General features: G+C 51.1%; 28 non-coding genes across 28 annotated transcripts; all 28 read left to right on the top strand.

Annotated features, from left to right (window-relative positions):
- The first annotated feature begins 1,479 nt into the window (after positions 1-1,479).
- Positions 1,480-1,552, top strand: Trnaa-ugc. The gene has a single exon. It is a non-coding gene; the product is annotated as a tRNA-Ala (tRNA).
- Positions 1,553-1,968: 416 nt separating this feature from the next.
- On the top strand, positions 1,969-2,041 carry Trnaa-agc. Its single transcript has one exon. It is a non-coding gene; the product is annotated as a tRNA-Ala (tRNA).
- Positions 2,042-3,054: 1,013 nt separating this feature from the next.
- On the top strand, positions 3,055-3,127 carry Trnaa-ugc. Its single transcript has one exon. It is a non-coding gene; the product is annotated as a tRNA-Ala (tRNA).
- Positions 3,128-3,543: 416 nt separating this feature from the next.
- Trnaa-agc lies at positions 3,544-3,616 on the top strand. Its single transcript has one exon. It is a non-coding gene; the product is annotated as a tRNA-Ala (tRNA).
- A 1,013-nt stretch (positions 3,617-4,629) lies between these two features.
- On the top strand, positions 4,630-4,702 carry Trnaa-ugc. The gene has a single exon. It is a non-coding gene; the product is annotated as a tRNA-Ala (tRNA).
- A 416-nt stretch (positions 4,703-5,118) lies between these two features.
- Trnaa-agc lies at positions 5,119-5,191 on the top strand. Its single transcript has one exon. It is a non-coding gene; the product is annotated as a tRNA-Ala (tRNA).
- A 1,013-nt stretch (positions 5,192-6,204) lies between these two features.
- Positions 6,205-6,277, top strand: Trnaa-ugc. Its single transcript has one exon. It is a non-coding gene; the product is annotated as a tRNA-Ala (tRNA).
- Positions 6,278-6,693: 416 nt separating this feature from the next.
- On the top strand, positions 6,694-6,766 carry Trnaa-agc. Its single transcript has one exon. It is a non-coding gene; the product is annotated as a tRNA-Ala (tRNA).
- A 1,013-nt stretch (positions 6,767-7,779) lies between these two features.
- Positions 7,780-7,852, top strand: Trnaa-ugc. The gene has a single exon. It is a non-coding gene; the product is annotated as a tRNA-Ala (tRNA).
- Positions 7,853-8,268: 416 nt separating this feature from the next.
- Positions 8,269-8,341, top strand: Trnaa-agc. The gene has a single exon. It is a non-coding gene; the product is annotated as a tRNA-Ala (tRNA).
- Positions 8,342-10,780: 2,439 nt separating this feature from the next.
- On the top strand, positions 10,781-10,853 carry Trnaa-ugc. Its single transcript has one exon. It is a non-coding gene; the product is annotated as a tRNA-Ala (tRNA).
- A 416-nt stretch (positions 10,854-11,269) lies between these two features.
- Trnaa-agc lies at positions 11,270-11,342 on the top strand. Its single transcript has one exon. It is a non-coding gene; the product is annotated as a tRNA-Ala (tRNA).
- A 1,013-nt stretch (positions 11,343-12,355) lies between these two features.
- Positions 12,356-12,428, top strand: Trnaa-ugc. The gene has a single exon. It is a non-coding gene; the product is annotated as a tRNA-Ala (tRNA).
- A 416-nt stretch (positions 12,429-12,844) lies between these two features.
- Positions 12,845-12,917, top strand: Trnaa-agc. Its single transcript has one exon. It is a non-coding gene; the product is annotated as a tRNA-Ala (tRNA).
- Positions 12,918-14,643: 1,726 nt separating this feature from the next.
- Positions 14,644-14,716, top strand: Trnaa-ugc. Its single transcript has one exon. It is a non-coding gene; the product is annotated as a tRNA-Ala (tRNA).
- A 416-nt stretch (positions 14,717-15,132) lies between these two features.
- Positions 15,133-15,205, top strand: Trnaa-agc. The gene has a single exon. It is a non-coding gene; the product is annotated as a tRNA-Ala (tRNA).
- A 1,726-nt stretch (positions 15,206-16,931) lies between these two features.
- On the top strand, positions 16,932-17,004 carry Trnaa-ugc. The gene has a single exon. It is a non-coding gene; the product is annotated as a tRNA-Ala (tRNA).
- A 416-nt stretch (positions 17,005-17,420) lies between these two features.
- Trnaa-agc lies at positions 17,421-17,493 on the top strand. Its single transcript has one exon. It is a non-coding gene; the product is annotated as a tRNA-Ala (tRNA).
- Positions 17,494-18,506: 1,013 nt separating this feature from the next.
- On the top strand, positions 18,507-18,579 carry Trnaa-ugc. Its single transcript has one exon. It is a non-coding gene; the product is annotated as a tRNA-Ala (tRNA).
- A 416-nt stretch (positions 18,580-18,995) lies between these two features.
- Positions 18,996-19,068, top strand: Trnaa-agc. The gene has a single exon. It is a non-coding gene; the product is annotated as a tRNA-Ala (tRNA).
- Positions 19,069-21,507: 2,439 nt separating this feature from the next.
- On the top strand, positions 21,508-21,580 carry Trnaa-ugc. The gene has a single exon. It is a non-coding gene; the product is annotated as a tRNA-Ala (tRNA).
- Positions 21,581-21,996: 416 nt separating this feature from the next.
- On the top strand, positions 21,997-22,069 carry Trnaa-agc. The gene has a single exon. It is a non-coding gene; the product is annotated as a tRNA-Ala (tRNA).
- Positions 22,070-23,082: 1,013 nt separating this feature from the next.
- Trnaa-ugc lies at positions 23,083-23,155 on the top strand. Its single transcript has one exon. It is a non-coding gene; the product is annotated as a tRNA-Ala (tRNA).
- A 416-nt stretch (positions 23,156-23,571) lies between these two features.
- Positions 23,572-23,644, top strand: Trnaa-agc. The gene has a single exon. It is a non-coding gene; the product is annotated as a tRNA-Ala (tRNA).
- Positions 23,645-24,657: 1,013 nt separating this feature from the next.
- Trnaa-ugc lies at positions 24,658-24,730 on the top strand. Its single transcript has one exon. It is a non-coding gene; the product is annotated as a tRNA-Ala (tRNA).
- Positions 24,731-25,146: 416 nt separating this feature from the next.
- Trnaa-agc lies at positions 25,147-25,219 on the top strand. The gene has a single exon. It is a non-coding gene; the product is annotated as a tRNA-Ala (tRNA).
- Positions 25,220-26,232: 1,013 nt separating this feature from the next.
- Positions 26,233-26,305, top strand: Trnaa-ugc. The gene has a single exon. It is a non-coding gene; the product is annotated as a tRNA-Ala (tRNA).
- Positions 26,306-26,721: 416 nt separating this feature from the next.
- On the top strand, positions 26,722-26,794 carry Trnaa-agc. Its single transcript has one exon. It is a non-coding gene; the product is annotated as a tRNA-Ala (tRNA).
- The last annotated feature ends 548 nt before the right edge of the window (positions 26,795-27,342 follow it).

Raw genomic sequence — 27,342 nt, forward strand, 5'->3', positions numbered from 1 at the left:
CATTCCAATTCTTGACGTGCAGTCGGCTGCTACTGGTGTTGCTAGTTGTGACTGCTGATGACAGATGCCGTAGCAATCAATTCATGGAGTGAGTCGTATGTTTTGCGATACTCTGTCTCTGACAAGCAAGCAGAGGTGACATAGGCGCGAACACAGGAAGCTTGCAGCCCCTCGCTGCCTGCAGACACCGAACAGGCACACTAGGAGGGCGGCCTAAGTCGTCGGCGAAATGTGCTCATTCGCTTGTGTGCGACGTCAAGCTCTAAATAAGGCTGTCACTAGCGTGAGCGTTGCGTGAGCGTCGTGTAAAGTCGGAAAAGTCGTCTGCGTGGGTGAGTGCCATGTTTGGGGAGCGTTTCGTAGTTTGCGCAGTGCAATGGAGACGCGGAAAGTTGTTGTGGCCCAGTCTTTTGCAGTTGGACGACAAGAGTGGTACACAGTAGTAAAGTGCGAGGCAGCGCCTCCAGAATTTTTAACACACCAACATGCGCACACTGCCATGCAAGTGGAATAATTCACAGCCAGAAAATGTGTCAAGGCAGATACGAGCCAACGATTAGCAGCCACAATTGGCAAGCGTGCTGTAATGCGCACGAAGCACCCTCCTCCCACCACTACACTTAATTTAGAAACAGTACAAGTGTTCCCATAAGATTCTCAAACCTATGTCGCAAAGATCAGCCTTGCGCCGAATTCACAAAAATCCCACTGCACATTCCAATTCTTGACGTGCAGTCGGCTGCTACTGGTGTTGCTAGTTGTGACTGCTGATGACAGATGCCGTAGCAATCAATTCATGGAGTGAGTTGTATGTTTTGCGATACTCTGTCTCTGACAAGCAAGCAGAGGTGACATAGGCGCGAACACAGGAAGCTTGCAGCCCCTCGCTGCCTGCAGACACCGAACAGCCACACTAGGAGGGCGGCCGAAGTCGTCGGCGAAATGTGCTCATTCGCTTGTGTGCGACGTCAAGCTCTAAATAAGGCTGTCACTAGCGTGAGCGTTGCGTGAGCGTCGTGTAAAGTCGGAAAAGTCGTCTGCGTGGGTGAGTGCCATGTTTGGGGAGCGTTTCGTAGTTTGCGCAGTGCAATGGAGACGCGGAAAGTTGTTGTGGCCCAGTCTTTTGCAGTTGGACGACAAGAGTGGTACACAGTAGTAAAGTGCGAGGCAGTGAGTTGGCATGAACAGTCGAGTGCACAATGGGTCTTCAGATGTGCTTGTTACCTCAGGTGCTGTGTGATTGTCGACATGGAGTGAAAACGGAGCAACTTGTGACTGTCCCTTCAATTTAAGACGTTAAAAACGGACGGAATTTGCAGTCGTAATACCAGAGCATCGAAACTACTTGGAACTCTTGCGTATGTGAACGTGTCCGCGCCTTTGTACTCTGGTCCCTTCACCCCTGCAAACCAACCAACCATCGCGTCCGTGCACATGAGAGTAGCAAAGAACGGAGAACAGCGCAGCTTGGTTGTGCTTGGGGGCGTAGCTCAGTTGGTAGAGCGTTCGCTTTGCATGTGAAAGGTCCCGGGTTCAAGCCCCGGCGCCTCCATGTTTTGTGGTCAGTGCGTGGTAAGTGTTGGTCGCGGCGAGCCTAAAGGCACGCAAGATGTTGCAAAGCCAGCGTCACAGACTCGTATACTGACGTAAGGAGAGCAAGACGTAAATGTGAGGACCGGCTGTTGTCGAGGTGTCATCGAGTGCAAATCTGCCTTAGGTATAACGGCCTAACCTCAATGAAGTCTAGAGAGTGGACAACACGTTCGTCTACCTCAGAGCGTTGGCCGAACGCTATTTTCGACGTCGTGCGTGCCACTTTGATTTTGGCCAACTACGATTCGATACAGAATGCAGGAAACCTGAAAGACACCCTCACGGACACATTGAGAGTAGTGTTTGTCAGCGGAATAATGGGAGTGCAAGGGTCTGTGTCATTGATATGGCTGTATGTAGCGCAGTTCGTCAGCAGGGGGCGTAGCTCAGCTGGTAGAGCGCTCGCTTAGCATGCGAGAGGTACTGGGATCGATACCCAGCGCCTCCAGAATTTTTAACACACCAACATGCGCACACTGCCATGCAAGTGGAATAATTCACAGCCAGAAAATGTGTCAAGACAGATACGAGCCAACGATTAGCAGCCACAATTGGCAAGCGTGCTGTAATGCGCACGAAGCACCCTCCTCCCACCACTACACTTAATTTAGAAACAGTACAAGTGTTCCCATAAGATTCTCAAACCTATGTCGCAAAGATCAGCCTTGCGCCGAATTCACAAAAATCCCACTGCACATTCCAATTCTTGACGTGCAGTCGGCTGCTACTGGTGTTGCTAGTTGTGACTGCTGATGACAGATGCCGTAGCAATCAATTCATGGAGTGAGTTGTATGTTTTGCGATACTCTGTCTCTGACAAGCAAGCAGAGGTGACATAGGCGCGAACACAGGAAGCTTGCAGCCCCTCGCTGCCTGCAGACACCGAACAGCCACACTAGGAGGGCGGCCTAAGTCGTCGGCGAAATGTGCTCATTCGCTTGTGTGCGACGTCAAGCTCTAAATAAGGCTGTCACTAGCGTGAGCGTTGCGTGAGCGTCGTGTAAAGTCGGAAAAGTCGTCTGCGTGGGTGAGTGCCATGTTTGGGGAGCGTTTCGTAGTTTGCGCAGTGCAATGGAGACGCGGAAAGTTGTTGTGGCCCAGTCTTTTGCAGTTGGACGACAAGAGTGGTACACAGTAGTAAAGTGCGAGGCAGTGAGTTGGCATGAACAGTCGAGTGCACAATGGGTCTTCAGATGTGCTTGTTACCTCAGGTGCTGTGTGATTGTCGACATGGAGTGAAAACGGAGCAACTTGTGACTGTCCCTTCAATTTAAGACGTTAAAAACGGACGGAATTTGCAGTCGTAATACCAGAGCATCGAAAGTACTTGGAACTCTTGCGTATGTGAACGTGTCCGCGCCTTTGTACTCTGGTCCCTTCACCCCTGCAAACCAACCAACCATCGCGTCCGTGCACATGAGAGTAGCAAAGAACGGAGAACAGCGCAGCTTGGTTGTGCTTGGGGGCGTAGCTCAGTTGGTAGAGCGTTCGCTTTGCATATGAAAGGTCCCGGGTTCAAGCCCCGGCGCCTCCATGTTTTGTGGTCAGTGCGTGGTAAGTGTTGGTCGCGGCGAGCCTAAAGGCACGCAAGATGTTGCAAAGCCAGCGTCACAGACTCGTATACTGACGTAAGGAGAGCAAGACGTAAATGTGAGGACCGGCTGTTGTCGAGGTGTCATCGAGTGCAAATCTGCCTTAGGTATAACGGCCTAACCTCAATGAAGTCTAGAGAGTGGACAACACGTTCGTCTACCTCAGAGCGTTGGCCGAACGCTATTTTCGACGTCGTGCGTGCCACTTTGATTTTGGCCAACTACGATTCGATACAGAATGCAGGAAACCTGAAAGACACCCTCACGGACACATTGAGAGTAGTGTTTGTCAGCGGAATAATGGGAGTGCAAGGGTCTGTGTCATTGATATGGCTGTATGTAGCGCAGTTCGTCAGCAGGGGGCGTAGCTCAGATGGTAGAGCGCTCGCTTAGCATGCGAGAGGTACTGGGATCGATACCCAGCGCCTCCAGAATTTTTAACACACCAACATGCGCACACTGCCATGCAAGTGGAATAATTCACAGCCAGAAAATGTGTCAAGGCAGATACGAGCCAACGATTAGCAGCCACAATTGGCAAGCGTGCTGTAATGCGCACGAAGCACCCTCCTCCCACCACTACACTTAATTTAGAAACAGTACAAGTGTTCCCATAAGATTCTCAAACCTATGTCGCAAAGATCAGCCTTGCGCCGAATTCACAAAAATCCCACTGCACATTCCAATTCTTGACGTGCAGTCGGCTGCTACTGGTGTTGCTAGTTGTGACTGCTGATGACAGATGCCGTAGCAATCAATTCATGGAGTGAGTTGTATGTTTTGCGATACTCTGTCTCTGACAAGCAAGCAGAGGTGACATAGGCGCGAACACAGGAAGCTTGCAGCCCCTCGCTGCCTGCAGACACCGAACAGCCACACTAGGAGGGCGGCCGAAGTCGTCGGCGAAATGTGCTCATTCGCTTGTGTGCGACGTCAAGCTCTAAATAAGGCTGTCACTAGCGTGAGCGTTGCGTGAGCGTCGTGTAAAGTCGGAAAAGTCGTCTGCGTGGGTGAGTGCCATGTTTGGGGAGCGTTTCGTAGTTTGCGCAGTGCAATGGAGACGCGGAAAGTTGTTGTGGCCCAGTCTTTTGCAGTTGGACGACAAGAGTGGTACACAGTAGTAAAGTGCGAGGCAGTGAGTTGGCATGAACAGTCGAGTGCACAATGGGTCTTCAGATGTGCTTGTTACCTCAGGTGCTGTGTGATTGTCGACATGGAGTGAAAACGGAGCAACTTGTGACTGTCCCTTCAATTTAAGACGTTAAAAACGGACGGAATTTGCAGTCGTAATACCAGAGCATCGAAACTACTTGGAACTCTTGCGTATGTGAACGTGTCCGCGCCTTTGTACTCTGGTCCCTTCACCCCTGCAAACCAACCAACCATCGCGTCCGTGCACATGAGAGTAGCAAAGAACGGAGAACAGCGCAGCTTGGTTGTGCTTGGGGGCGTAGCTCAGTTGGTAGAGCGTTCGCTTTGCATGTGAAAGGTCCCGGGTTCAAGCCCCGGCGCCTCCATGTTTTGTGGTCAGTGCGTGGTAAGTGTTGGTCGCGGCGAGCCTAAAGGCACGCAAGATGTTGCAAAGCCAGCGTCACAGACTCGTATACTGACGTAAGGAGAGCAAGACGTAAATGTGAGGACCGGCTGTTGTCGAGGTGTCATCGAGTGCAAATCTGCCTTAGGTATAACGGCCTAACCTCAATGAAGTCTAGAGAGTGGACAACACGTTCGTCTACCTCAGAGCGTTGGCCGAACGCTATTTTCGACGTCGTGCGTGCCACTTTGATTTTGGCCAACTACGATTCGATACAGAATGCAGGAAACCTGAAAGACACCCTCACGGACACATTGAGAGTAGTGTTTGTCAGCGGAATAATGGGAGTGCAAGGGTCTGTGTCATTGATATGGCTGTATGTAGCGCAGTTCGTCAGCAGGGGGCGTAGCTCAGATGGTAGAGCGCTCGCTTAGCATGCGAGAGGTACTGGGATCGATACCCAGCGCCTCCAGAATTTTTAACACACCAACATGCGCACACTGCCATGCAAGTGGAATATATCACAGCCAGAAAATGTGTCAAGGCAGATACGAGCCAACGATTAGCAGCCACAATTGGCAAGCGTGCTGTAATGCGCACGGAGCACCCTCCTCCCACCACTACACTTAATTTAGAAACAGTACAAGTGTTCCCATAAGATTCTCAAACCTATGTCGCAAAGATCAGCCTTGCGCCGAATTCACAAAAATCCCACTGCACATTCCAATTCTTGACGTGCAGTCGGCTGCTACTGGTGTTGCTAGTTGTGACTGCTGATGACAGATGCCGTAGCAATCAATTCATGGAGTGAGTTGTATGTTTTGCGATACTCTGTCTCTGACAAGCAAGCAGAGGTGACATAGGCGCGAACACAGGAAGCTTGCAGCCCCTCGCTGCCTGCAGACACCGAACAGCCACACTAGGAGGGCGGCCTAAGTCGTCGGCGAAATGTGCTCATTCGCTTGTGTGCGACGTCAAGCTCTAAATAAGGCTGTCACTAGCGTGAGCGTTGCGTGAGCGTCGTGTAAAGTCGGAAAAGTCGTCTGCGTGGGTGAGTGCCATGTTTGGGGAGCGTTTCGTAGTTTGCGCAGTGCAATGGAGACGCGGAAAGTTGTTGTGGCCCAGTCTTTTGCAGTTGGACGACAAGAGTGGTACACAGTAGTAAAGTGCGAGGCAGTGAGTTGGCATGAACAGTCGAGTGCACAATGGGTCTTCAGATGTGCTTGTTACCTCAGGTGCTGTGTGATTGTCGACATGGAGTGAAAACGGAGCAACTTGTGACTGTCCCTTCAATTTAAGACGTTAAAAACGGACGGAATTTGCAGTCGTAATACCAGAGCATCGAAACTACTTGGAACTCTTGCGTATGTGAACGTGTCCGCGCCTTTGTACTCTGGTCCCTTCACCCCTGCAAACCAACCAACCATCGCGTCCGTGCACATGAGAGTAGCAAAGAACGGAGAACAGCGCAGCTTGGTTGTGCTTGGGGGCGTAGCTCAGTTGGTAGAGCGTTCGCTTTGCATGTGAAAGGTCCCGGGTTCAAGCCCCGGCGCCTCCATGTTTTGTGGTCAGTGCGTGGTAAGTGTTGGTCGCGGCGAGCCTAAAGGCACGCAAGATGTTGCAAAGCCAGCGTCACAGACTCGTATACTGACGTAAGGAGAGCAAGACGTAAATGTGAGGACCGGCTGTTGTCGAGGTGTCATCGAGTGCAAATCTGCCTTAGGTATAACGGCCTAACCTCAATGAAGTCTAGAGAGTGGACAACACGTTCGTCTACCTCAGAGCGTTGGCCGAACGCTATTTTCGACGTCGTGCGTGCCACTTTGATTTTGGCCAACTACGATTCGATACAGAATGCAGGAAACCTGAAAGACACCCTCACGGACACATTGAGAGTAGTGTTTGTCAGCGGAATAATGGGAGTGCAAGGGTCTGTGTCATTGATATGGCTGTATGTAGCGCAGTTCGTCAGCAGGGGGCGTAGCTCAGCTGGTAGAGCGCTCGCTTAGCATGCGAGAGGTACTGGGATCGATACCCAGCGCCTCCAGAATTTTTAACACACCAACATGCGCACACTGCCATGCAAGTGGAATAATTCACAGCCAGAAAATGTGTCAAGACAGATACGAGCCAACGATTAGCAGCCACAATTGGCAAGCGTGCTGTAATGCGCACGAAGCACCCTCCTCCCACCACTACACTTAATTTAGAAACAGTACAAGTGTTCCCATAAGATTCTCAAACCTATGTCGCAAAGATCAGCCTTGCGCCGAATTCACAAAAATCCCACTGCACATTCCAATTCTTGACGTGCAGTCGGCTGCTACTGGTGTTGCTAGTTGTGACTGCTGATGACAGATGCCGTAGCAATCAATTCATGGAGTGAGTTGTATGTTTTGCGATACTCTGTCTCTGACAAGCAAGCAGAGGTGACATAGGCGCGAACACAGGAAGCTTGCAGCCCCTCGCTGCCTGCAGACACCGAACAGGCACACTAGGAGGGCGGCCTAAGTCGTCGGCGAAATGTGCTCATTCGCTTGTGTGCGACGTCAAGCTCTAAATAAGGCTGTCACTAGCGTGAGCGTTGCGTGAGCGTCGTGTAAAGTCGGAAAAGTCGTCTGCGTGGGTGAGTGCCATGTTTGGGGAGCGTTTCGTAGTTTGCGCAGTGCAATGGAGACGCGGAAAGTTGTTGTGGCCCAGTCTTTTGCAGTTGGACGACAAGAGTGGTACACAGTAGTAAAGTGCGAGGCAGTGAGTTGGCATGAACAGTCGAGTGCACAATGGGTCTTCAGATGTGCTTGTTACCTCAGGTGCTGTGTGATTGTCGACATGGAGTGAAAACGGAGCAACTTGTGACTGTCCCTTCAATTTAAGACGTTAAAAACGGACGGAATTTGCAGTCGTAATACCAGAGCATCGAAAGTACTTGGAACTCTTGCGTATGTGAACGTGTCCGCGCCTTTGTACTCTGGTCCCTTCACCCCTGCAAACCAACCAACCATCGCGTCCGTGCACATGAGAGTAGCAAAGAACGGAGAACAGCGCAGCTTGGTTGTTCTTGGGGGCGTAGCTCAGTTGGTAGAGCGTTCGCTTTGCATATGAAAGGTCCCGGGTTCAAGCCCCGGCGCCTCCATGTTTTGTGGTCAGTGCGTGGTAAGTGTTGGTCGCGGCGAGCCTAAAGGCACGCAAGATGTTGCAAAGCCAGCGTCACAGACTCGTATACTGACGTAAGGAGAGCAAGACGTAAATGTGAGGACCGGCTGTTGTCGAGGTGTCATCGAGTGCAAATCTGCCTTAGGTATAACGGCCTAACCTCAATGAAGTCTAGAGAGTGGACAACACGTTCGTCTACCTCAGAGCGTTGGCCGAACGCTATTTTCGACGTCGTGCGTGCCACTTTGATTTTGGCCAACTACGATTCGATACAGAATGCAGGAAACCTGAAAGACACCCTCACGGACACATTGAGAGTAGTGTTTGTCAGCGGAATAATGGGAGTGCAAGGGTCTGTGTCATTGATATGGCTGTATGTAGCGCAGTTCGTCAGCAGGGGGCGTAGCTCAGATGGTAGAGCGCTCGCTTAGCATGCGAGAGGTACTGGGATCGATACCCAGCGCCTCCAGAATTTTTAACACACCAACATGCGCACACTGCCATGCAAGTGGAATAATTCACAGCCAGAAAATGTGTCAAGGCAGATACGAGCCAACGATTAGCAGCCACAATTGGCAAGCGTGCTGTAATGCGCACGAAGCACCCTCCTCCCACCACTACACTTAATTTAGAAACAGTACAAGTGTTCCCATAAGATTCTCAAACCTATGTCGCAAAGATCAGCCTTGCGCCGAATTCACAAAAATCCCACTGCACATTCCAATTCTTGACGTGCAGTCGGCTGCTACTGGTGTTGCTAGTTGTGACTGCTGATGACAGATGCCGTAGCAATCAATTCATGGAGTGAGTTGTATGTTTTGCGATACTCTGTCTCTGACAAGCAAGCAGAGGTGACATAGGCGCGAACACAGGAAGCTTGCAGCCCCTCGCTGCCTGCAGACACCGAACAGGCACACTAGGAGGGCGGCCTAAGTCGTCGGCGAAATGTGCTCATTCGCTTGTGTGCGACGTCAAGCTCTAAATAAGGCTGTCACTAGCGTGAGCGTTGCGTGAGCGTCGTGTAAAGTCGGAAAAGTCGTCTGCGTGGGTGAGTGCCATGTTTGGGGAGCGTTTCGTAGTTTGCGCAGTGCAATGGAGACGCGGAAAGTTGTTGTGGCCCAGTCTTTTGCAGTTGGACGACAAGAGTGGTACACAGTAGTAAAGTGCGAGGCAGCGCCTCCAGAATTTTTAACACACCAACATGCGCACACTGCCATGCAAGTGGAATAATTCACAGCCAGAAAATGTGTCAAGGCAGATACGAGCCAACGATTAGCAGCCACAATTGGCAAGCGTGCTGTAATGCGCACGAAGCACCCTCCTCCCACCACTACACTTAATTTAGAAACAGTACAAGTGTTCCCATAAGATTCTCAAACCTATGTCGCAAAGATCAGCCTTGCGCCGAATTCACAAAAATCCCACTGCACATTCCAATTCTTGACGTGCAGTCGGCTGCTACTGGTGTTGCTAGTTGTGACTGCTGATGACAGATGCCGTAGCAATCAATTCATGGAGTGAGTCGTATGTTTTGCGATACTCTGTCTCTGACAAGCAAGCAGAGGTGACATAGGCGCGAACACAGGAAGCTTGCAGCCCCTCGCTGCCTGCAGACACCGAACAGGCACACTAGGAGGGCGGCCTAAGTCGTCGGCGAAATGTGCTCATTCGCTTGTGTGCGACGTCAAGCTCTAAATAAGGCTGTCACTAGCGTGAGCGTTGCGTGAGCGTCGTGTAAAGTCGGAAAAGTCGTCTGCGTGGGTGAGTGCCATGTTTGGGGAGCGTTTCGTAGTTTGCGCAGTGCAATGGAGACGCGGAAAGTTGTTGTGGCCCAGTCTTTTGCAGTTGGACGACAAGAGTGGTACACAGTAGTAAAGTGCGAGGCAGCGCCTCCAGAATTTTTAACACACCAACATGCGCACACTGCCATGCAAGTGGAATAATTCACAGCCAGAAAATGTGTCAAGGCAGATACGAGCCAACGATTAGCAGCCACAATTGGCAAGCGTGCTGTAATGCGCACGAAGCACCCTCCTCCCACCACTACACTTAATTTAGAAACAGTACAAGTGTTCCCATAAGATTCTCAAACCTATGTCGCAAAGATCAGCCTTGCGCCGAATTCACAAAAATCCCACTGCACATTCCAATTCTTGACGTGCAGTCGGCTGCTACTGGTGTTGCTAGTTGTGACTGCTGATGACAGATGCCGTAGCAATCAATTCATGGAGTGAGTTGTATGTTTTGCGATACTCTGTCTCTGACAAGCAAGCAGAGGTGACATAGGCGCGAACACAGGAAGCTTGCAGCCCCTCGCTGCCTGCAGACACCGAACAGCCACACTAGGAGGGCGGCCGAAGTCGTCGGCGAAATGTGCTCATTCGCTTGTGTGCGACGTCAAGCTCTAAATAAGGCTGTCACTAGCGTGAGCGTTGCGTGAGCGTCGTGTAAAGTCGGAAAAGTCGTCTGCGTGGGTGAGTGCCATGTTTGGGGAGCGTTTCGTAGTTTGCGCAGTGCAATGGAGACGCGGAAAGTTGTTGTGGCCCAGTCTTTTGCAGTTGGACGACAAGAGTGGTACACAGTAGTAAAGTGCGAGGCAGTGAGTTGGCATGAACAGTCGAGTGCACAATGGGTCTTCAGATGTGCTTGTTACCTCAGGTGCTGTGTGATTGTCGACATGGAGTGAAAACGGAGCAACTTGTGACTGTCCCTTCAATTTAAGACGTTAAAAACGGACGGAATTTGCAGTCGTAATACCAGAGCATCGAAACTACTTGGAACTCTTGCGTATGTGAACGTGTCCGCGCCTTTGTACTCTGGTCCCTTCACCCCTGCAAACCAACCAACCATCGCGTCCGTGCACATGAGAGTAGCAAAGAACGGAGAACAGCGCAGCTTGGTTGTGCTTGGGGGCGTAGCTCAGTTGGTAGAGCGTTCGCTTTGCATGTGAAAGGTCCCGGGTTCAAGCCCCGGCGCCTCCATGTTTTGTGGTCAGTGCGTGGTAAGTGTTGGTCGCGGCGAGCCTAAAGGCACGCAAGATGTTGCAAAGCCAGCGTCACAGACTCGTATACTGACGTAAGGAGAGCAAGACGTAAATGTGAGGACCGGCTGTTGTCGAGGTGTCATCGAGTGCAAATCTGCCTTAGGTATAACGGCCTAACCTCAATGAAGTCTAGAGAGTGGACAACACGTTCGTCTACCTCAGAGCGTTGGCCGAACGCTATTTTCGACGTCGTGCGTGCCACTTTGATTTTGGCCAACTACGATTCGATACAGAATGCAGGAAACCTGAAAGACACCCTCACGGACACATTGAGAGTAGTGTTTGTCAGCGGAATAATGGGAGTGCAAGGGTCTGTGTCATTGATATGGCTGTATGTAGCGCAGTTCGTCAGCAGGGGGCGTAGCTCAGCTGGTAGAGCGCTCGCTTAGCATGCGAGAGGTACTGGGATCGATACCCAGCGCCTCCAGAATTTTTAACACACCAACATGCGCACACTGCCATGCAAGTGGAATAATTCACAGCCAGAAAATGTGTCAAGACAGATACGAGCCAACGATTAGCAGCCACAATTGGCAAGCGTGCTGTAATGCGCACGAAGCACCCTCCTCCCACCACTACACTTAATTTAGAAACAGTACAAGTGTTCCCATAAGATTCTCAAACCTATGTCGCAAAGATCAGCCTTGCGCCGAATTCACAAAAATCCCACTGCACATTCCAATTCTTGACGTGCAGTCGGCTGCTACTGGTGTTGCTAGTTGTGACTGCTGATGACAGATGCCGTAGCAATCAATTCATGGAGTGAGTTGTATGTTTTGCGATACTCTGTCTCTGACAAGCAAGCAGAGGTGACATAGGCGCGAACACAGGAAGCTTGCAGCCCCTCGCTGCCTGCAGACACCGAACAGCCACACTAGGAGGGCGGCCTAAGTCGTCGGCGAAATGTGCTCATTCGCTTGTGTGCGACGTCAAGCTCTAAATAAGGCTGTCACTAGCGTGAGCGTTGCGTGAGCGTCGTGTAAAGTCGGAAAAGTCGTCTGCGTGGGTGAGTGCCATGTTTGGGGAGCGTTTCGTAGTTTGCGCAGTGCAATGGAGACGCGGAAAGTTGTTGTGGCCCAGTCTTTTGCAGTTGGACGACAAGAGTGGTACACAGTAGTAAAGTGCGAGGCAGTGAGTTGGCATGAACAGTCGAGTGCACAATGGGTCTTCAGATGTGCTTGTTACCTCAGGTGCTGTGTGATTGTCGACATGGAGTGAAAACGGAGCAACTTGTGACTGTCCCTTCAATTTAAGACGTTAAAAACGGACGGAATTTGCAGTCGTAATACCAGAGCATCGAAAGTACTTGGAACTCTTGCGTATGTGAACGTGTCCGCGCCTTTGTACTCTGGTCCCTTCACCCCTGCAAACCAACCAACCATCGCGTCCGTGCACATGAGAGTAGCAAAGAACGGAGAACAGCGCAGCTTGGTTGTGCTTGGGGGCGTAGCTCAGTTGGTAGAGCGTTCGCTTTGCATATGAAAGGTCCCGGGTTCAAGCCCCGGCGCCTCCATGTTTTGTGGTCAGTGCGTGGTAAGTGTTGGTCGCGGCGAGCCTAAAGGCACGCAAGATGTTGCAAAGCCAGCGTCACAGACTCGTATACTGACGTAAGGAGAGCAAGACGTAAATGTGAGGACCGGCTGTTGTCGAGGTGTCATCGAGTGCAAATCTGCCTTAGGTATAACGGCCTAACCTCAATGAAGTCTAGAGAGTGGACAACACGTTCGTCTACCTCAGAGCGTTGGCCGAACGCTATTTTCGACGTCGTGCGTGCCACTTTGATTTTGGCCAACTACGATTCGATACAGAATGCAGGAAACCTGAAAGACACCCTCACGGACACATTGAGAGTAGTGTTTGTCAGCGGAATAATGGGAGTGCAAGGGTCTGTGTCATTGATATGGCTGTATGTAGCGCAGTTCGTCAGCAGGGGGCGTAGCTCAGATGGTAGAGCGCTCGCTTAGCATGCGAGAGGTACTGGGATCGATACCCAGCGCCTCCAGAATTTTTAACACACCAACATGCGCACACTGCCATGCAAGTGGAATAATTCACAGCCAGAAAATGTGTCAAGGCAGATACGAGCCAACGATTAGCAGCCACAATTGGCAAGCGTGCTGTAATGCGCACGAAGCACCCTCCTCCCACCACTACACTTAATTTAGAAACAGTACAAGTGTTCCCATAAGATTCTCAAACCTATGTCGCAAAGATCAGCCTTGCGCCGAATTCACAAAAATCCCACTGCACATTCCAATTCTTGACGTGCAGTCGGCTGCTACTGGTGTTGCTAGTTGTGACTGCTGATGACAGATGCCGTAGCAATCAATTCATGGAGTGAGTCGTATGTTTTGCGATACTCTGTCTCTGACAAGCAAGCAGAGGTGACATAGGCGCGAACACAGGAAGCTTGCAGCCCCTCGCTGCCTGCAGACACCGAACAGGCACACTAGGAGGGCGGCCTAAGTCGTCGGCGAAATGTGCTCATTCGCTTGTGTGCGACGTCAAGCTCTAAATAAGGCTGTCACTAGCGTGAGCGTTGCGTGAGCGTCGTGTAAAGTCGGAAAAGTCGTCTGCGTGGGTGAGTGCCATGTTTGGGGAGCGTTTCGTAGTTTGCGCAGTGCAATGGAGACGCGGAAAGTTGTTGTGGCCCAGTCTTTTGCAGTTGGACGACAAGAGTGGTACACAGTAGTAAAGTGCGAGGCAGCGCCTCCAGAATTTTTAACACACCAACATGCGCACACTGCCATGCAAGTGGAATAATTCACAGCCAGAAAATGTGTCAAGGCAGATACGAGCCAACGATTAGCAGCCACAATTGGCAAGCGTGCTGTAATGCGCACGAAGCACCCTCCTCCCACCACTACACTTAATTTAGAAACAGTACAAGTGTTCCCATAAGATTCTCAAACCTATGTCGCAAAGATCAGCCTTGCGCCGAATTCACAAAAATCCCACTGCACATTCCAATTCTTGACGTGCAGTCGGCTGCTACTGGTGTTGCTAGTTGTGACTGCTGATGACAGATGCCGTAGCAATCAATTCATGGAGTGAGTTGTATGTTTTGCGATACTCTGTCTCTGACAAGCAAGCAGAGGTGACATAGGCGCGAACACAGGAAGCTTGCAGCCCCTCGCTGCCTGCAGACACCGAACAGCCACACTAGGAGGGCGGCCGAAGTCGTCGGCGAAATGTGCTCATTCGCTTGTGTGCGACGTCAAGCTCTAAATAAGGCTGTCACTAGCGTGAGCGTTGCGTGAGCGTCGTGTAAAGTCGGAAAAGTCGTCTGCGTGGGTGAGTGCCATGTTTGGGGAGCGTTTCGTAGTTTGCGCAGTGCAATGGAGACGCGGAAAGTTGTTGTGGCCCAGTCTTTTGCAGTTGGACGACAAGAGTGGTACACAGTAGTAAAGTGCGAGGCAGTGAGTTGGCATGAACAGTCGAGTGCACAATGGGTCTTCAGATGTGCTTGTTACCTCAGGTGCTGTGTGATTGTCGACATGGAGTGAAAACGGAGCAACTTGTGACTGTCCCTTCAATTTAAGACGTTAAAAACGGACGGAATTTGCAGTCGTAATACCAGAGCATCGAAAGTACTTGGAACTCTTGCGTATGTGAACGTGTCCGCGCCTTTGTACTCTGGTCCCTTCACCCCTGCAAACCAACCAACCATCGCGTCCGTGCACATGAGAGTAGCAAAGAACGGAGAACAGCGCAGCTTGGTTGTGCTTGGGGGCGTAGCTCAGTTGGTAGAGCGTTCGCTTTGCATATGAAAGGTCCCGGGTTCAAGCCCCGGCGCCTCCATGTTTTGTGGTCAGTGCGTGGTAAGTGTTGGTCGCGGCGAGCCTAAAGGCACGCAAGATGTTGCAAAGCCAGCGTCACAGACTCGTATACTGACGTAAGGAGAGCAAGACGTAAATGTGAGGACCGGCTGTTGTCGAGGTGTCATCGAGTGCAAATCTGCCTTAGGTATAACGGCCTAACCTCAATGAAGTCTAGAGAGTGGACAACACGTTCGTCTACCTCAGAGCGTTGGCCGAACGCTATTTTCGACGTCGTGCGTGCCACTTTGATTTTGGCCAACTACGATTCGATACAGAATGCAGGAAACCTGAAAGACACCCTCACGGACACATTGAGAGTAGTGTTTGTCAGCGGAATAATGGGAGTGCAAGGGTCTGTGTCATTGATATGGCTGTATGTAGCGCAGTTCGTCAGCAGGGGGCGTAGCTCAGATGGTAGAGCGCTCGCTTAGCATGCGAGAGGTACTGGGATCGATACCCAGCGCCTCCAGAATTTTTAACACACCAACATGCGCACACTGCCATGCAAGTGGAATAATTCACAGCCAGAAAATGTGTCAAGGCAGATACGAGCCAACGATTAGCAGCCACAATTGGCAAGCGTGCTGTAATGCGCACGAAGCACCCTCCTCCCACCACTACACTTAATTTAGAAACAGTACAAGTGTTCCCATAAGATTCTCAAACCTATGTCGCAAAGATCAGCCTTGCGCCGAATTCACAAAAATCCCACTGCACATTCCAATTCTTGACGTGCAGTCGGCTGCTACTGGTGTTGCTAGTTGTGACTGCTGATGACAGATGCCGTAGCAATCAATTCATGGAGTGAGTCGTATGTTTTGCGATACTCTGTCTCTGACAAGCAAGCAGAGGTGACATAGGCGCGAACACAGGAAGCTTGCAGCCCCTCGCTGCCTGCAGACACCGAACAGGCACACTAGGAGGGCGGCCTAAGTCGTCGGCGAAATGTGCTCATTCGCTTGTGTGCGACGTCAAGCTCTAAATAAGGCTGTCACTAGCGTGAGCGTTGCGTGAGCGTCGTGTAAAGTCGGAAAAGTCGTCTGCGTGGGTGAGTGCCATGTTTGGGGAGCGTTTCGTAGTTTGCGCAGTGCAATGGAGACGCGGAAAGTTGTTGTGGCCCAGTCTTTTGCAGTTGGACGACAAGAGTGGTACACAGTAGTAAAGTGCGAGGCAGCGCCTCCAGAATTTTTAACACACCAACATGCGCACACTGCCATGCAAGTGGAATAATTCACAGCCAGAAAATGTGTCAAGGCAGATACGAGCCAACGATTAGCAGCCACAATTGGCAAGCGTGCTGTAATGCGCACGAAGCACCCTCCTCCCACCACTACACTTAATTTAGAAACAGTACAAGTGTTCCCATAAGATTCTCAAACCTATGTCGCAAAGATCAGCCTTGCGCCGAATTCACAAAAATCCCACTGCACATTCCAATTCTTGACGTGCAGTCGGCTGCTACTGGTGTTGCTAGTTGTGACTGCTGATGACAGATGCCGTAGCAATCAATTCATGGAGTGAGTTGTATGTTTTGCGATACTCTGTCTCTGACAAGCAAGCAGAGGTGACATAGGCGCGAACACAGGAAGCTTGCAGCCCCTCGCTGCCTGCAGACACCGAACAGCCACACTAGGAGGGCGGCCGAAGTCGTCGGCGAAATGTGCTCATTCGCTTGTGTGCGACGTCAAGCTCTAAATAAGGCTGTCACTAGCGTGAGCGTTGCGTGAGCGTCGTGTAAAGTCGGAAAAGTCGTCTGCGTGGGTGAGTGCCATGTTTGGGGAGCGTTTCGTAGTTTGCGCAGTGCAATGGAGACGCGGAAAGTTGTTGTGGCCCAGTCTTTTGCAGTTGGACGACAAGAGTGGTACACAGTAGTAAAGTGCGAGGCAGTGAGTTGGCATGAACAGTCGAGTGCACAATGGGTCTTCAGATGTGCTTGTTACCTCAGGTGCTGTGTGATTGTCGACATGGAGTGAAAACGGAGCAACTTGTGACTGTCCCTTCAATTTAAGACGTTAAAAACGGACGGAATTTGCAGTCGTAATACCAGAGCATCGAAACTACTTGGAACTCTTGCGTATGTGAACGTGTCCGCGCCTTTGTACTCTGGTCCCTTCACCCCTGCAAACCAACCAACCATCGCGTCCGTGCACATGAGAGTAGCAAAGAACGGAGAACAGCGCAGCTTGGTTGTGCTTGGGGGCGTAGCTCAGTTGGTAGAGCGTTCGCTTTGCATGTGAAAGGTCCCGGGTTCAAGCCCCGGCGCCTCCATGTTTTGTGGTCAGTGCGTGGTAAGTGTTGGTCGCGGCGAGCCTAAAGGCACGCAAGATGTTGCAAAGCCAGCGTCACAGACTCGTATACTGACGTAAGGAGAGCAAGACGTAAATGTGAGGACCGGCTGTTGTCGAGGTGTCATCGAGTGCAAATCTGCCTTAGGTATAACGGCCTAACCTCAATGAAGTCTAGAGAGTGGACAACACGTTCGTCTACCTCAGAGCGTTGGCCGAACGCTATTTTCGACGTCGTGCGTGCCACTTTGATTTTGGCCAACTACGATTCGATACAGAATGCAGGAAACCTGAAAGACACCCTCACGGACACATTGAGAGTAGTGTTTGTCAGCGGAATAATGGGAGTGCAAGGGTCTGTGTCATTGATATGGCTGTATGTAGCGCAGTTCGTCAGCAGGGGGCGTAGCTCAGCTGGTAGAGCGCTCGCTTAGCATGCGAGAGGTACTGGGATCGATACCCAGCGCCTCCAGAATTTTTAACACACCAACATGCGCACACTGCCATGCAAGTGGAATAATTCACAGCCAGAAAATGTGTCAAGACAGATACGAGCCAACGATTAGCAGCCACAATTGGCAAGCGTGCTGTAATGCGCACGAAGCACCCTCCTCCCACCACTACACTTAATTTAGAAACAGTACAAGTGTTCCCATAAGATTCTCAAACCTATGTCGCAAAGATCAGCCTTGCGCCGAATTCACAAAAATCCCACTGCACATTCCAATTCTTGACGTGCAGTCGGCTGCTACTGGTGTTGCTAGTTGTGACTGCTGATGACAGATGCCGTAGCAATCAATTCATGGAGTGAGTTGTATGTTTTGCGATACTCTGTCTCTGACAAGCAAGCAGAGGTGACATAGGCGCGAACACAGGAAGCTTGCAGCCCCTCGCTGCCTGCAGACACCGAACAGCCACACTAGGAGGGCGGCCTAAGTCGTCGGCGAAATGTGCTCATTCGCTTGTGTGCGACGTCAAGCTCTAAATTAGGCTGTCACTAGCGTGAGCGTTGCGTGAGCGTCGTGTAAAGTCGGAAAAGTCGTCTGCGTGGGTGAGTGCCATGTTTGGGGAGCGTTTCGTAGTTTGCGCAGTGCAATGGAGACGCGGAAAGTTGTTGTGGCCCAGTCTTTTGCAGTTGGACGACAAGAGTGGTACACAGTAGTAAAGTGCGAGGCAGTGAGTTGGCATGAACAGTCGAGTGCACAATGGGTCTTCAGATGTGCTTGTTACCTCAGGTGCTGTGTGATTGTCGACATGGAGTGAAAACGGAGCAACTTGTGACTGTCCCTTCAATTTAAGACGTTAAAAACGGACGGAATTTGCAGTCGTAATACCAGAGCATCGAAAGTACTTGGAACTCTTGCGTATGTGAACGTGTCCGCGCCTTTGTACTCTGGTCCCTTCACCCCTGCAAACCAACCAACCATCGCGTCCGTGCACATGAGAGTAGCAAAGAACGGAGAACAGCGCAGCTTGGTTGTGCTTGGGGGCGTAGCTCAGTTGGTAGAGCGTTCGCTTTGCATATGAAAGGTCCCGGGTTGAAGCCCCGGCGCCTCCATGTTTTGTGGTCAGTGCGTGGTAAGTGTTGGTCGCGGCGAGCCTAAAGGCACGCAAGATGTTGCAAAGCCAGCGTCACAGACTCGTATACTGACGTAAGGAGAGCAAGACGTAAATGTGAGGACCGGCTGTTGTCGAGGTGTCATCGAGTGCAAATCTGCCTTAGGTATAACGGCCTAACCTCAATGAAGTCTAGAGAGTGGACAACACGTTCGTCTACCTCAGAGCGTTGGCCGAACGCTATTTTCGACGTCGTGCGTGCCACTTTGATTTTGGCCAACTACGATTCGATACAGAATGCAGGAAACCTGAAAGACACCCTCACGGACACATTGAGAGTAGTGTTTGTCAGCGGAATAATGGGAGTGCAAGGGTCTGTGTCATTGATATGGCTGTATGTAGCGCAGTTCGTCAGCAGGGGGCGTAGCTCAGATGGTAGAGCGCTCGCTTAGCATGCGAGAGGTACTGGGATCGATACCCAGCGCCTCCAGAATTTTTAACACACCAACATGCGCACACTGCCATGCAAGTGGAATAATTCACAGCCAGAAAATGTGTCAAGGCAGATACGAGCCAACGATTAGCAGCCACAATTGGCAAGCGTGCTGTAATGCGCACGAAGCACCCTCCTCCCACCACTACACTTAATTTAGAAACAGTACAAGTGTTCCCATAAGATTCTCAAACCTATGTCGCAAAGATCAGCCTTGCGCCGAATTCACAAAAATCCCACTGCACATTCCAATTCTTGACGTGCAGTCGGCTGCTACTGGTGTTGCTAGTTGTGACTGCTGATGACAGATGCCGTAGCAATCAATTCATGGAGTGAGTTGTATGTTTTGCGATACTCTGTCTCTGACAAGCAAGCAGAGGTGACATAGGCGCGAACACAGGAAGCTTGCAGCCCCTCGCTGCCTGCAGACACCGAACAGGCACACTAGGAGGGCGGCCTAAGTCGTCGGCGAAATGTGCTCATTCGCTTGTGTGCGACGTCAAGCTCTAAATAAGGCTGTCACTAGCGTGAGCGTTGCGTGAGCGTCGTGCAAAGTCGGAAAAGTCGTCTGCGTGGGTGAGTGCCATGTTTGGGGAGCGTTTCGTAGTTTGCGCAGTGCAATGGAGACGCGGAAAGTTGTTGTGGCCCAGTCTTTTGCAGTTGGACGACAAGAGTGGTACACAGTAGTAAAGTGCGAGGCAGCGCCTCCAGAATTTTTAACACACCAACATGCGCACACTGCCATGCAAGTGGAATAATTCACAGCCAGAAAATGTGTCAAGGCAGATACGAGCCAACGATTAGCAGCCACAATTGGCAAGCGTGCTGTAATGCGCACGAAGCACCCTCCTCCCACCACTACACTTAATTTAGAAACAGTACAAGTGTTCCCATAAGATTCTCAAACCTATGTCGCAAAGATCAGCCTTGCGCCGAATTCACAAAAATCCCACTGCACATTCCAATTCTTGACGTGCAGTCGGCTGCTACTGGTGTTGCTAGTTGTGACTGCTGATGACAGATGCCGTAGCAATCAATTCATGGAGTGAGTCGTATGTTTTGCGATACTCTGTCTCTGACAAGCAAGCAGAGGTGACATAGGCGCGAACACAGGAAGCTTGCAGCCCCTCGCTGCCTGCAGACACCGAACAGGCACACTAGGAGGGCGGCCTAAGTCGTCGGCGAAATGTGCTCATTCGCTTGTGTGCGACGTCAAGCTCTAAATAAGGCTGTCACTAGCGTGAGCGTTGCGTGAGCGTCGTGTAAAGTCGGAAAAGTCGTCTGCGTGGGTGAGTGCCATGTTTGGGGAGCGTTTCGTAGTTTGCGCAGTGCAATGGAGACGCGGAAAGTTGTTGTGGCCCAGTCTTTTGCAGTTGGACGACAAGAGTGGTACACAGTAGTAAAGTGCGAGGCAGCGCCTCCAGAATTTTTAACACACCAACATGCGCACACTGCCATGCAAGTGGAATAATTCACAGCCAGAAAATGTGTCAAGGCAGATACGAGCCAACGATTAGCAGCCACAATTGGCAAGCGTGCTGTAATGCGCACGAAGCACCCTCCTCCCACCACTACACTTAATTTAGAAACAGTACAAGTGTTCCCATAAGATTCTCAAACCTATGTCGCAAAGATCAGCCTTGCGCCGAATTCACAAAAATCCCACTGCACATTCCAATTCTTGACGTGCAGTCGGCTGCTACTGGTGTTGCTAGTTGTGACTGCTGATGACAGATGCCGTAGCAATCAATTCATGGAGTGAGTTGTATGTTTTGCGATACTCTGTCTCTGACAAGCAAGCAGAGGTGACATAGGCGCGAACACAGGAAGCTTGCAGCCCCTCGCTGCCTGCAGACACCGAACAGCCACACTAGGAGGGCGGCCGAAGTCGTCGGCGAAATGTGCTCATTCGCTTGTGTGCGACGTCAAGCTCTAAATAAGGCTGTCACTAGCGTGAGCGTTGCGTGAGCGTCGTGTAAAGTCGGAAAAGTCGTCTGCGTGGGTGAGTGCCATGTTTGGGGAGCGTTTCGTAGTTTGCGCAGTGCAATGGAGACGCGGAAAGTTGTTGTGGCCCAGTCTTTTGCAGTTGGACGACAAGAGTGGTACACAGTAGTAAAGTGCGAGGCAGTGAGTTGGCATGAACAGTCGAGTGCACAATGGGTCTTCAGATGTGCTTGTTACCTCAGGTGCTGTGTGATTGTCGACATGGAGTGAAAACGGAGCAACTTGTGACTGTCCCTTCAATTTAAGACGTTAAAAACGGACGGAATTTGCAGTCGTAATACCAGAGCATCGAAACTACTTGGAACTCTTGCGTATGTGAACGTGTCCGCGCCTTTGTACTCTGGTCCCTTCACCCCTGCAAACCAACCAACCATCGCGTCCGTGCACATGAGAGTAGCAAAGAACGGAGAACAGCGCAGCTTGGTTGTGCTTGGGGGCGTAGCTCAGTTGGTAGAGCGTTCGCTTTGCATGTGAAAGGTCCCGGGTTCAAGCCCCGGCGCCTCCATGTTTTGTGGTCAGTGCGTGGTAAGTGTTGGTCGCGGCGAGCCTAAAGGCACGCAAGATGTTGCAAAGCCAGCGTCACAGACTCGTATACTGACGTAAGGAGAGCAAGACGTAAATGTGAGGACCGGCTGTTGTCGAGGTGTCATCGAGTGCAAATCTGCCTTAGGTATAACGGCCTAACCTCAATGAAGTCTAGAGAGTGGACAACACGTTCGTCTACCTCAGAGCGTTGGCCGAACGCTATTTTCGACGTCGTGCGTGCCACTTTGATTTTGGCCAACTACGATTCGATACAGAATGCAGGAAACCTGAAAGACACCCTCACGGACACATTGAGAGTAGTGTTTGTCAGCGGAATAATGGGAGTGCAAGGGTCTGTGTCATTGATATGGCTGTATGTAGCGCAGTTCGTCAGCAGGGGGCGTAGCTCAGCTGGTAGAGCGCTCGCTTAGCATGCGAGAGGTACTGGGATCGATACCCAGCGCCTCCAGAATTTTTAACACACCAACATGCGCACACTGCCATGCAAGTGGAATAATTCACAGCCAGAAAATGTGTCAAGACAGATACGAGCCAACGATTAGCAGCCACAATTGGCAAGCGTGCTGTAATGCGCACGAAGCACCCTCCTCCCACCACTACACTTAATTTAGAAACAGTACAAGTGTTCCCATAAGATTCTCAAACCTATGTCGCAAAGATCAGCCTTGCGCCGAATTCACAAAAATCCCACTGCACATTCCAATTCTTGACGTGCAGTCGGCTGCTACTGGTGTTGCTAGTTGTGACTGCTGATGACAGATGCCGTAGCAATCAATTCATGGAGTGAGTTGTATGTTTTGCGATACTCTGTCTCTGACAAGCAAGCAGAGGTGACATAGGCGCGAACACAGGAAGCTTGCAGCCCCTCGCTGCCTGCAGACACCGAACAGCCACACTAGGAGGGCGGCCTAAGTCGTCGGCGAAATGTGCTCATTCGCTTGTGTGCGACGTCAAGCTCTAAATAAGGCTGTCACTAGCGTGAGCGTTGCGTGAGCGTCGTGTAAAGTCGGAAAAGTCGTCTGCGTGGGTGAGTGCCATGTTTGGGGAGCGTTTCGTAGTTTGCGCAGTGCAATGGAGACGCGGAAAGTTGTTGTGGCCCAGTCTTTTGCAGTTGGACGACAAGAGTGGTACACAGTAGTAAAGTGCGAGGCAGTGAGTTGGCATGAACAGTCGAGTGCACAATGGGTCTTCAGATGTGCTTGTTACCTCAGGTGCTGTGTGATTGTCGACATGGAGTGAAAACGGAGCAACTTGTGACTGTCCCTTCAATTTAAGACGTTAAAAACGGACGGAATTTGCAGTCGTAATACCAGAGCATCGAAACTACTTGGAACTCTTGCGTATGTGAACGTGTCCGCGCCTTTGTACTCTGGTCCCTTCACCCCTGCAAACCAACCAACCATCGCGTCCGTGCACATGAGAGTAGCAAAGAACGGAGAACAGCGCAGCTTGGTTGTGCTTGGGGGCGTAGCTCAGTTGGTAGAGCGTTCGCTTTGCATGTGAAAGGTCCCGGGTTCAAGCCCCGGCGCCTCCATGTTTTGTGGTCAGTGCGTGGTAAGTGTTGGTCGCGGCGAGCCTAAAGGCACGCAAGATGTTGCAAAGCCAGCGTCACAGACTCGTATACTGACGTAAGGAGAGCAAGACGTAAATGTGAGGACCGGCTGTTGTCGAGGTGTCATCGAGTGCAAATCTGCCTTAGGTATAACGGCCTAACCTCAATGAAGTCTAGAGAGTGGACAACACGTTCGTCTACCTCAGAGCGTTGGCCGAACGCTATTTTCGACGTCGTGCGTGCCACTTTGATTTTGGCCAACTACGATTCGATACAGAATGCAGGAAACCTGAAAGACACCCTCACGGACACATTGAGAGTAGTGTTTGTCAGCGGAATAATGGGAGTGCAAGGGTCTGTGTCATTGATATGGCTGTATGTAGCGCAGTTCGTCAGCAGGGGGCGTAGCTCAGCTGGTAGAGCGCTCGCTTAGCATGCGAGAGGTACTGGGATCGATACCCAGCGCCTCCAGAATTTTTAACACACCAACATGCGCACACTGCCATGCAAGTGGAATAATTCACAGCCAGAAAATGTGTCAAGACAGATACGAGCCAACGATTAGCAGCCACAATTGGCAAGCGTGCTGTAATGCGCACGAAGCACCCTCCTCCCACCACTACACTTAATTTAGAAACAGTACAAGTGTTCCCATAAGATTCTCAAACCTATGTCGCAAAGATCAGCCTTGCGCCGAATTCACAAAAATCCCACTGCACATTCCAATTCTTGATGTGCAGTCGGCTGCTACTGGTGTTGCTAGTTGTGACTGCTGATGACAGATGCCGTAGCAATCAATTCATGGAGTGAGTTGTATGTTTTGCGATACTCTGTCTCTGACAAGCAAGCAGAGGTGACATAGGCGCGAACACAGGAAGCTTGCAGCCCCTCGCTGCCTGCAGACACCGAACAGCCACACTAGGAGGGCGGCCTAAGTCGTCGGCGAAATGTGCTCATTCGCTTGTGTGCGACGTCAAGCTCTAAATAAGGCTGTCACTAGCGTGAGCGTTGCGTGAGCGTCGTGTAAAGTCGGAAAAGTCGTCTGCGTGGGTGAGTGCCATGTTTGGGGAGCGTTTCGTAGTTTGCGCAGTGCAATGGAGACGCGGAAAGTTGTTGTGGCCCAGTCTTTTGCAGTTGGACGACAAGAGTGGTACACAGTAGTAAAGTGCGAGGCAGTGAGTTGGCATGAACAGTCGAGTGCACAATGGGTCTTCAGATGTGCTTGTTACCTCAGGTGCTGTGTGATTGTCGACATGGAGTGAAAACGGAGCAACTTGTGACTGTCCCTTCAATTTAAGACGTTAAAAACGGACGGAATTTGCAGTCGTAATACCAGAGCATCGAAAGTACTTGGAACTCTTGCGTATGTGAACGTGTCCGCGCCTTTGTACTCTGGTCCCTTCACCCCTGCAAACCAACCAACCATCGCGTCCGTGCACATGAGAGTAGCAAAGAACGGAGAACAGCGCAGCTTGGTTGTGCTTGGGGGCGTAGCTCAGTTGGTAGAGCGTTCGCTTTGCATATGAAAGGTCCCGGGTTCAAGCCCCGGCGCCTCCATGTTTTGTGGTCAGTGCGTGGTAAGTGTTGGTCGCGGCGAGCCTAAAGGCACGCAAGATGTTGCAAAGCCAGCGTCACAGACTCGTATACTGACGTAAGGAGAGCAAGACGTAAATGTGAGGACCGGCTGTTGTCGAGGTGTCATCGAGTGCAAATCTGCCTTAGGTATAACGGCCTAACCTCAATGAAGTCTAGAGAGTGGACAACACGTTCGTCTACCTCAGAGCGTTGGCCGAACGCTATTTTCGACGTCGTGCGTGCCACTTTGATTTTGGCCAACTACGATTCGATACAGAATGCAGGAAACCTGAAAGACACCCTCACGGACACATTGAGAGTAGTGTTTGTCAGCGGAATAATGGGAGTGCAAGGGTCTGTGTCATTGATATGGCTGTATGTAGCGCAGTTCGTCAGCAGGGGGCGTAGCTCAGCTGGTAGAGCGCTCGCTTAGCATGCGAGAGGTACTGGGATCGATACCCAGCGCCTCCAGAATTTTTAACACACCAACATGCGCACACTGCCATGCAAGTGGAATAATTCACAGCCAGAAAATGTGTCAAGACAGATACGAGCCAACGATTAGCAGCCACAATTGGCAAGCGTGCTGTAATGCGCACGAAGCACCCTCCTCCCACCACTACACTTAATTTAGAAACAGTACAAGTGTTCCCATAAGATTCTCAAACCTATGTCGCAAAGATCAGCCTTGCGCCGAATTCACAAAAATCCCACTGCACATTCCAATTCTTGATGTGCAGTCGGCTGCTACTGGTGTTGCTAGTTGTGACTGCTGATGACAGATGCCGTAGCAATCAATTCATGGAGTGAGTTGTATGTTTTGCGATACTCTGTCTCTGACAAGCAAGCAGAGGTGACATAGGCGCGAACACAGGAAGCTTGCAGCCCCTCGCTGCCTGCAGACACCGAACAGCCACACTAGGAGGGCGGCCTAAGTCGTCGGCGAAATGTGCTCATTCGCTTGTGTGCGACGTCAAGCTCTAAATAAGGCTGTCACTAGCGTGAGCGTTGCGTGAGCGTCGTGTAAAGTCGGAAAAGTCGTCTGCGTGGGTGAGTGCCATGTTTGGGGAGCGTTTCGTAGTTTGCGCAGTGCAATGGAGACGCGGAAAGTTGTTGTGGCCCAGTCTTTTGCAGTTGGACGACAAGAGTGGTACACAGTAGTAAAGTGCGAGGCAGTGAGTTGGCATGAACAGTCGAGTGCACAATGGGTCTTCAGATGTGCTTGTTACCTCAGGTGCTGTGTGATTGTCGACATGGAGTGAAAACGGAGCAACTTGTGACTGTCCCTTCAATTTAAGACGTTAAAAACGGACGGAATTTGCAGTCGTAATACCAGAGCATCGAAAGTACTTGGAACTCTTGCGTATGTGAACGTGTCCGCGCCTTTGTACTCTGGTCCCTTCACCCCTGCAAACCAACCAACCATCGCGTCCGTGCACATGAGAGTAGCAAAGAACGGAGAACAGCGCAGCTTGGTTGTGCTTGGGGGCGTAGCTCAGTTGGTAGAGCGTTCGCTTTGCATATGAAAGGTCCCGGGTTCAAGCCCCGGCGCCTCCATGTTTTGTGGTCAGTGCGTGGTAAGTGTTGGTCGCGGCGAGCCTAAAGGCACGCAAGATGTTGCAAAGCCAGCGTCACAGACTCGTATACTGACGTAAGGAGAGCAAGACGTAAATGTGAGGACCGGCTGTTGTCGAGGTGTCATCGAGTGCAAATCTGCCTTAGGTATAACGGCCTAACCTCAATGAAGTCTAGAGAGTGGACAACACGTTCGTCTACCTCAGAGCGTTGGCCGAACGCTATTTTCGACGTCGTGCGTGCCACTTTGATTTTGGCCAACTACGATTCGATACAGAATGCAGGAAACCTGAAAGACACCCTCACGGACACATTGAGAGTAGTGTTTGTCAGCGGAATAATGGGAGTGCAAGGGTCTGTGTCATTGATATGGCTGTATGTAGCGCAGTTCGTCAGCAGGGGGCGTAGCTCAGATGGTAGAGCGCTCGCTTAGCATGCGAGAGGTACTGGGATCGATACCCAGCGCCTCCAGAATTTTTAACACACCAACATGCGCACACTGCCATGCAAGTGGAATAATTCACAGCCAGAAAATGTGTCAAGGCAGATACGAGCCAACGATTAGCAGCCACAATTGGCAAGCGTGCTGTAATGCGCACGAAGCACCCTCCTCCCACCACTACACTTAATTTAGAAACAGTACAAGTGTTCCCATAAGATTCTCAAACCTATGTCGCAAAGATCAGCCTTGCGCCGAATTCACAAAAATCCCACTGCACATTCCAATTCTTGACGTGCAGTCGGCTGCTACTGGTGTTGCTAGTTGTGACTGCTGATGACAGATGCCGTAGCAATCAATTCATGGAGTGAGTTGTATGTTTTGCGATACTCTGTCTCTGACAAGCAAGCAGAGGTGACATAGGCGCGAACACAGGAAGCTTGCAGCCCCTCGCTGCCTGCAGACACCGAACAGCCACACTAGGAGGGCGGCCTAAGTCGTCGGCGAAATGTGCTCATTCGCTTGTGTGCGACGTCAAGCTCTAAATAAGGCTGTCACTAGCGTGAGCGTTGCGTGAGCG

This window comes from Schistocerca americana, unplaced genomic scaffold, assembly GCF_021461395.2.
Source record: "Schistocerca americana isolate TAMUIC-IGC-003095 unplaced genomic scaffold, iqSchAmer2.1 HiC_scaffold_247, whole genome shotgun sequence".
NCBI classification, from domain to species: domain Eukaryota; kingdom Metazoa; phylum Arthropoda; class Insecta; order Orthoptera; family Acrididae; genus Schistocerca; species Schistocerca americana.